This window comes from Leucoraja erinacea, chromosome 6, assembly GCF_028641065.1.
Source record: "Leucoraja erinacea ecotype New England chromosome 6, Leri_hhj_1, whole genome shotgun sequence".
In the NCBI taxonomy this organism is placed as follows: domain Eukaryota; kingdom Metazoa; phylum Chordata; class Chondrichthyes; order Rajiformes; family Rajidae; genus Leucoraja; species Leucoraja erinaceus.
In genome coordinates, this window is record NC_073382.1 from 28,020,424 (window position 1) to 28,029,653 (window position 9,230).

The window sequence follows — 9,230 nt, forward strand, 5'->3', positions numbered from 1 at the left end:
TTGTCACATGTACAAGTACAGTTTCATGAAATACAATGAAAAGCTTGTAGCAGCATTGCAAGCATGTGGACTCAGGATCATTTGCTCAGGAAACATGGTCATTTGCTCACGATTTACACAACACATTAATTTCCTCCACTTAAGATAGGGGTGGAGGTATTTCTGGGGATTGGCAATGATTATGGGATATTAAAAACCAGGAAGAATCCCATTAAAATATTGGAAGTGGATGTTTTTCATCCTATTGGCAACTTGGTTGTGTTTACAAAAGGAGCACTTAAAGGAGGAAACAATTTGGTCAAGTTAGAACCTAGATCATCTTGAAGTTCCTGTCTCAACTTTCCCAGTGGATTATCTGTCCAGAGTCAGTTCACTCAGTATAACATGGAAACATCTGGTCGGGAGACTTATACATTTGAGTTTTTTTCCCTGTTATTAATCATCACCCTTGCATAATGGACCTTAAACTCCGTGTGCGGTCGGGGAGTCGAAGGACGAGAAGCCGATGCGAAGAAGTGGAAGCCAAGATACTGAACGGAAACAACGGTGAAAAGCCAAATAACTGAATGGACGCGACTGGCCGGGGGAGACGGGAGGGTGGGGGGGACCTTTAATTTTCCTTCACTGCTTTTGGACTGCCAAAGATCTTAGAGCGGATTATTTTTGTAAGCAACGATTTACCACGGTGCTTCCCTCTCCCACTCCCACTCCCACTCTCTCTCTCTCTCTGATTTTTGGCATCGCATCCGTTCGGTATTTGGCTTTTCGGCGTTGCGTCCATTCAGTTATTTGGCTTTTCTGCGTGGTATCCGTTCGGTATCTTGACTTCCACTTCTTCACTTCGGCTTCTCGTCCTTCGACGCCCCGTCCGGATACCCTTAAACTCAGAGTCTTGCTCAGTGATTTCAGTGGGCAGTTCGGAGTCATCCAAATTGCTGTGAATCAGGATACACAAGTGGACTGTAATGTTGTGCTATATATATTTGATTAACTTATTAGCTGCCATGGTGGAATTCAAATTCATGACATTGAGTCATTCATCCAGGCCTTTTGATTACCAATCCAGAAATCTAATCCCAAAGGTGCAGATGAAGTGGGAGCCACAGAGAAAATGACTATCAGTTATTTACTCCTTTCCTTTGGAGTTTCTGCCAATCATCTACCAGAGTTGTACTTTGAAGATTAAGTTCACCCTTATGGGAATTCCATCACTGTGCTCAGTCCTTGGCCTACTTGACATCAATGCCTGATAGAAGTCAAACCAACTCAATTTTTATCAAACAATTGGGAAGAGGCACATTCAAAATGACAATAAAAATGACCACAGCAGAGCCAGTCCAGGGTGAAGTACAACATGAGGGAACATCACCTCCTTGCCCTCATATTTGTCTCAAACATTTTTCACACAATGCTGCATGTACCCTTCAACAGCCCACAGAGAGGAGCTAAGCTTCGGGACTACTTCCAGCAAGAAGATTATATGGCACCTCATGCTCTATTAGTGGAAGTGCCAAAAGGTCTCACATCAACCTCCTTCATCACTGCAGAACACATAAAGCTGTAGCGGAAGTAAGTATCCTCGATCCTGAGGGAACATCCTGAAAAAGAAGGAAATGTGGATGATTATATCTGTGCACTGCAAACAGTTAAGTGGACAAACAAAGTGGCCATAGCTTTCAAAGAATGAAGCCGATGATAAAAAAACAGTAATAACCTTTGCATAATATGGGTCTAGAATAAAATAATACTCGGGAAACCTTGCCAAATCTTAGTGCTCCCAAGAAAAGGTTCTTCTTAAACTCCTTAAAACCCCCTTAAACACCTTTGCAGCATTCTTTCCTTACTTCTCCAAAATAATTAGTGGAGGACACACTGCTGCCTCATTTCTTCTCAACATAAATTAATTGTTGACATTTTTGGGCTAGACTTTGTTCCCTTTGCTGCACAATCAGATGCAACAAAATTCAATTTTTGTCGAACAGGGTTGATGAAAGAAAAAACATCTACTTGTGAACACAATACTCAGGGAAATATAAATTGTCTTAAAACTGGCAAAGTTGATCAGACATTTTCATTGGTGTCATCTGCACAGTGGAACAGTGGGGTGTGGCTCACGGTTGTCTGACACTCTTCACATTAACAACATCATGATTTATAGCCTCCGTAATATATTGAAAGTAAACATCAACCATTTGAAGCCTCATTGATTGAAGGCTGGCCCATTGGCGACAACCGCCATTCTGCTAAGTTTGTTAGTTTGTTAAAACTACTTGTGAGGTCATTTGCAAGTTTAAGTGTCCGTGACTCAGGCAGTAGTTCAATGCAGTGTAACTTCAAAGAGGGCCGCTCAGGGTGCGGGAGGAAGTGCCCAGGGCATACAGTGTCCCAATCCTTTCGTTAACCATCTTCACTGCTTCCTTTCCTCATTGAACAAAAAAGCAGTAATGTGTCACACTACAAAATGAGTATAGTAAAATCCTCAGAATGCAGCTCCCATGGTGTGATAATATGTGCAAGCTGTTATTGTTTTTATTATGAAGTAAAGGTTGTTAACTATTCAAGTGGAGTGTATTCACAGTTGAAAGACTGAAGGTGTGAGTGGCTTCTACCATCTTGAAAAAGCGTGTTTGGCTGTTCCTGCTTTGACATTCCAGACAATGTCAGCTGTTTTGTTGCCTTGTAGTTGGCACTGTGTCCTGAGCATTTCCTTGGGTTGTTGTCAACCATTCTGATTAGAGTGGAGTTAACACAATTTCAATATCACATTCTGTACAAAAATCCCTATGCTATCTTCATTCCCTTGCCGAATAGCATTCTATTCACTTAAATTGTTGCAAAATGATGTTTAATGTAGGAAGGAACTGCAGATGCTGGTTTAAACCGAAGATAGACACAAAAGCTGGAGTAATTCAGAGGGACAGGCCACATCTCTGGAGAAAAGGAATGGGTGACGTTTCAGGTTGAGACCTTTCTTCAGACTGGTTAGGAATAAGGAAAACAAGAGATATAGATGATGATGTAGAGAGATAAAGAACAATGAATAAATGCAATGAAACCTCCCCGTTGGATTGCAACCTTGTTGTGGTCGGGGAGCTTGTGTGCCTTAGTGATCCTTAGAGCTATGCCAGCGGGAGATTCGTCTCCTGTTAGGGTCTCCCATGCTGGACAGGTCGAAGAGTAGAAGCGAGACGAAGAACTGGTCCAGGTTGGAAGTTGAGCACAGGGCTAACAACCCTGTCTCGTAAAACACTTATGTTATGGAAACAGCAACTGAAGGAATCAACACTACTGGGCGTGATGGACTTCCAGGGCTATCGACAAATGCTAGGATAAATGTCAATGGTGAAAGCCGAAAGGAAGCCACTGGCAGGAAGGTGGAAGTTCTAAATGCCAAACATAAGACTAGGATAGGTTTTTGGAATGTACAAACAATGTACGACACAGGGAAACTAGCACAAGTGACATCAGAGATGAGACGCTACAACCTAGATATTCTTGGACTTAGGACCAGCACAGGGGAGACAGTGTTGTACTCAGGAAGGGATGAGGAGAATCAGGAGAAAACAGGGAGAAGGAGTAGCCATAATTTTAAAGAGTAGAGAATAGTTTTATAGAGGAGAATCAGAGAGGGGGGGAAGGAAATTAATACAACCATTACCCAGTGTTATGAGAATAGTTTTATAGAGTGGGAACCTGTCAATAGTAGACTCATGAAGATGAGAAAACAGGGGCAAAAAGGGGGGGGGGGGGGGATCTTTTGGGGGAACAGGTTTCAGGCAAAGATTAATACACAGAGCCATCATCCAGCTGTGTGAAAACCAATGATGCTCCAATAAACAACAGTGATGATAGTGTTAAGGATTAATGCTATGAACAACTACAGGCTGAGAATACAGAAGACACCAAGACATAACATGACGATTGTGATGGGGACCTGAATGCCAAGGTTGGAAACAACAACAGACCAGGAAAGAGCTATGGGGGAAAAAGGGCTGCAGTACTATGAATGAGAATGGAGAGAGACTAGTAGAACTCTGCACCACTTACAACATAGTAATATGTCTTTCCGCACAGAGACATCCACAAACTGGCATGGTACTCTCCAAATGGAAAAGATAAGAATCAGATAGACCACTTGATGATATGGAGACGCTCATTATTTGATGTTAAGGTTAAACAGGGAGCAGATGTTGGTGGTGAACACCACCTAGTCCTGGCTGTTCTCAAATTAAACTGAGGAAAACAGGGAGCAAAAAGACAGGCAGGCAACAGTTTGACACTGTGAAAATACATGACTCAAAAGTGAAAGGATCTTTTGTGTTACAATTAAGGAACAGGTTTCAGGCACTAGCAGATATGGACGATCACACAGAGCCAAATGCAAATAACATTAATACTGTGTAGGAACAAACCAAAATAGCTGATGTGAAAACCAATGAAGTCTGCCTGGGGTTTAAGCAGAAGACAAAAAAGGAGTGGATGACTGAAGACACATGGCAAATAATTGAAAATAGGAGAACATTAAAGAAGCAAATAAATGAGACAAAGTCCAAACGGCTGCAAGAAAGATACAAGATGCAGTACCAAGAAGCAAACAAAGCAGTTCAGAGCCAGAGCTGACAAACGGGCGAACCTGGAAGATCTTGTTAATTAAGCAGAAGATGCAGCTGAGAAAGGGGAGCAAGAGAAGGTGTACAAGATAACCAAGATAATCTGTGGCAAAAATCGTCGAACCACTGAGAGACCAATTGTTGACTAAAAGGGCCGACTCCTAACAGCAGAAGCAGAACAAGAAGCTTGCTGGGCGGAACACTTTAATGGGGGAGGATGTTTCAAGAACATGATGTTGGAAAGTAGCTGTTCCAAAAAAACTGTTTATGAGGGGCCTCAGCCGTCTGATCCTTCTGCCCAAGCTGCGAGAAAAATGCAAGGCCCAGATGCTGGGATATTTGATGATCAATGCAACCTTCTTGAGGCAAAACCTCATGTAGATTACTCCGATGGAGGAGAGGACCGTGACATACCACGTCTCATTTCCTGTAATCTGTTGGAAGGTAGATTGCTGAATGTGGCTGCATCCTATCTGCCATAATGTACATGCATGCTGACAAAAGATGGCTTTTGAAAGATGAAAGCTACGGGAGGTTAATAAAACATAACAGCAAGATTGGTTAATTAAGTTGTACACTATTTCTTTGCAGGGAGGAATGGGCTCCAAGCTCTGTGTGAGGTTTGTGCTGTCTGTATTCAAAGCCACATGCAGTGCCATTGCATATAAGAATGGAAGTGCCTGGAGTATTTCATTATACATATCCATCAGCTTCTTGGTGGGCTGCTCCATTAATCTCCTCTTCTTCTTCCCCTCTCATTCTTGGGCAGGCCCACAGAGGCAAAATTTACTTGTTTTCACTCCAGTTCCATGGTTTCTGTTTGCCCAAGAACATAGGAGACTGTAGAATGTAGTGGACAGTGTCCAATTCATCCCCACCAGAAGAGGGATGTACAGGAGGCACTGCCTCCATAAGGTAACTAATATTATCAAAGACCCACAAAGCCCTGGCCATGCTTTCATCTCTCTCCTGTTATCAGGAAGAAGGTACAGGCCTCAATCCAACATGAGAGATTAAATGACAGGTTTTCCTATCATTCAATTGGCTCTTGAACCACACTGTACAACCCTAACCCTCACCCTCATCTCAGCACCGAAGTGCAGTGGACCTTGTATAATGTTGTGACACATACTTTTGTTAGCACTATTATGGTTTGGTTACCTATTATAATTGATAATTGATCATGTTATTTTGTTAATTTATATTTATTTGTTGTGTTATGTTAACGTGCATGTAAAGCTGCAGCAAATAAGAATTTTATTATTCCATTCCTGATGCATGACAATTGAATCCTTTTACCTTATGATATCTGAGGTGGTTGATGTGGTCATGCACAATCTGCAGATTCTGCCACAGATGGGGCAGAAGATGCTTGTTAAAGCAGGAGGTGGGTAGTTTGTGAGCACCTTCTGGCCATCTATGCTGGCAGCTATGAGCTCCTGACACTTGCATTGGTTGCGGCCAGGGTGTACCTGATGGACCGAATGGCTTCTATCTGCGCTGTAGTAAATAAGAAAGTAGTTTTTAATTTGATAGTGTTTTGAAATGTCAATATAAGGTCACATTTACAATATGTTCAATACCTTCCTTTGTAAAGAGGATTGCCTGCAAGCAACTAATACACCTGACTTATATGTTGAAGTCAGCAAGCTTGCTGATACAAATACACTTTGGCAGTTGTGAAGGTGCCATCATCTGTTATAATTTAAATACTGCCACATCCTTTAACCTGGGGACTTTCAGAGATGAACGTTCAAAACTAGCCTTCACCAAATTTTTACTTATACAACAATATAATGATTCATATTATCCTCTAATCCTGCTGGAAAATACTCAATGCGCATGCTCAGAAAAAAAAAACTTCAGCGTCTGAATGTCTGCTCAACATATGGGAAAAGAAAGTGGGCTTAACAAGAGTCTTAACATTTTCCACTTTTTTCCTTGGAAAAATTATGGGATGCTCAGGAATTCATCTATTTTCTAAAGAATTATGAAATTGTCCTCAATTTGAAGAAAATTGGTGCTCTCTCTTAAAAAGTGGCGTGCTGGATGTGATTAGTCTAGAAAAGGGAATATTTCCAGGTTGACATTTATGAAAATGTGAACCAAGACCACCACCATATCAATTCTACATTTCCTGGCAGCAAAATAAAGCTTCAAGCCAGAACTCTAGGAGCTGAGGATTAATGAAAACATCTAGGGTTGCAATTCCTCCGTACTTTCAACAAGTTCCCCTCAAGATCACAGACCACTTCAGAAACAGAAGGCCAATCAGATGTTGCATCTACAGGTGGAAGAAGTACAGAGTTAAATTCCTCACAGAAATTAACTTTGGTTATGGGAAACAATATCAATATGCATATTTTTTTAATGATAAAATCAGGACTATTGATGTATAGTTTTCCATTTTGATGAGGTCAAATTTTCAGTGAGTCACTTTTAATGTAAATAACCTTGTGAATAGATTAAGCACCATTCCCATTTAGTGAAACAATTTTTACTACTTTTTAAACATCCATTACTCATTTGTTTTTGTTATTGCAAGTTACATTCAATCTTAAATCCAGCCCACTGGGCTACAGCACAACTTTATGCCAGATGTTGTAACAGTTTCTTAGTTTACTCATGATTCCATATATGAAATTTTCTTTCCTTAACCTAATTCCACAAATGGAAGTTTTCTCTTTCTGATTCTGCAGAAGCTGCCAAGCAATAAATCCAAGCCAAGGAACATCATTTGGTAAATTTATAGGACGCAGATGACTTGGACGTTTGTCTACATCTCATCGTCAAGCAAAGTTTCAAGTCAACCTAGTTCACATGGAAAGTTAGCCTTTGCCAGAAGGTGCTGCCAATATTCATTTTGCATTGTTGAACTGACGCATTCCTTAAGAACTCAAAGTGACCCACCATTACTCAGGTTCTTTTGTTTTGTCAATGAAACTAGTGGAACATTACTTGGTAGTCCCATCTGACAAAGCAACCGTCCCTTTTACCTAGCAACGATACGATAGGAGAGTTGTTTCATTTTTGGTTTCCCTTGTTCATTCTTTTTTCTCTATGCAACAGCTTGGAGGCCAATACAACAATTTCTTTTCGCTAGGAGAAAGAGTTTTGTTGAGAAAATGTCCTGCCTCCTAAATTTATGGTTGTAAATAGCAGAGTCTCCCCCAGTGCTGAATGCAAACAATATCCCCTAAGGAAAGCAATTTAGAAAATGTTTTTGTGTATCTATCTGCTGCTTTTACATTCTACCTTGCAGTAGCTATGGAACACGATTAGAATTGTTTGCAAAGGTTTAAAATTATTTTACATGTTAATTTTGAGTTGTACAGCACAAGAACAGGCCCTTTGGTCCGAATCATCTATGTCAGCTAAGATGCCTCATCTAAACTAGACCTATTTGCCTGCAAATTATTTAGAACAGATAAAATTACCAAAACATATACTGCATTAGGAGATAAAAATTAATGTTTTCACTCACCATGAGAAAAGTTATTCAGCAGAACTGGACCAACAGGAAGGCATAATAGTGACATCAGCCCTTTGATCCTGAATTGAAAGACTTGTAAAGATCAAATGTGGTCACCCAAGCAGCTGATCAAAGGCAAAGACCACACAAGGGAGCAAATAAAAACATTTCAGATAAACATGACAGCTGCGCTCAGCAACAATTATGAAAATAAATGACTAAAAGAGTCTCTGAACAGCTCAATATCAACTCATCGGTGACATGCATTAAGAAATATTCAAACAGAATGCTTGAACCTTTCTCTCTGAACACAAAAATGAGGGCATAGGACAATTGAGTCAACATTTGCCAAATGTGATGGATTACAATCAGTGGAAATCAGGATCCAGGAAAGTATGGGTGGGAGATAGAATTGGGGATGTGGAAGTGGGGGGAAGAAAGGCGAGAATAACAATGCACTATTTAATTGAAAATTATTCTCATACAAGCTGATAAATATAGCAAAGAATAGCTGAGCATTTGCAATAGCCAACTGCTCAAAAACAATCCTAAATGTTTGAGTCAAGTGTCAAGAGTATTTAATTGTCATGTGCACTGGGAAGGGAACAATGAAATTCCTATTTGGTGCAGCTTTACAGGCCCACATATAAACACACAAAAAATAAACCTATAATAATCAATACTACAATACATTAATACTGTAGATTACATGGTAAACAGATTATTATAGTGCAAAACCGAAGTACATGATGAAGTGAAATAAAGTCAATAGTAGATTGTTGCTGAGATATAATTGTGGTTAAGATTGTATAGTGTTTCAGGAGCCTAATGGTTGTTGAGAAGAAGTTGTACTTGAACCCAGAGGCCCCAGTTCTCAGGCAACTGTATCCTCTTCCTGATGGTAGTAGTGAGATGAGAGCATATCCAAAGCAGTGTGGATGCCATTACCTACTCTTTAGATGTAATGATTCCTGTGCTTCCCTTTGATAGCACGGACGTCAATGCCCGTGATAGACCAGGCTATATCTACTACTTTCTACAGCCTCCTTCGTTCTCGGATTTTGGAATAGCTGGACAAGCTAGATGCAGGAAAAATGTTCCCAATGTTGGGCAAGTCCAGAACCAGAGGCCACAGTCTTAGAATAAAG

The 9,230-nt window shown here is 40.5% G+C and overlaps 1 long non-coding RNA gene across 1 annotated transcript; it reads right to left on the reverse strand.

Moving 5' to 3' along the window:
- Positions 1 to 827: 827 nt before the first annotated feature.
- LOC129697796 (uncharacterized) lies at positions 828 to 8,209 on the reverse strand. Its single transcript, XR_008723577.1, has 3 exons — positions 8,095 to 8,209; positions 5,910 to 6,110; positions 828 to 1,598 (listed from the first exon to the last, which is right to left on the reverse strand). It is a non-coding gene; the product is annotated as an uncharacterized LOC129697796 (long non-coding RNA).
- Positions 8,210 to 9,230: the final 1,021 nt, after the last annotated feature.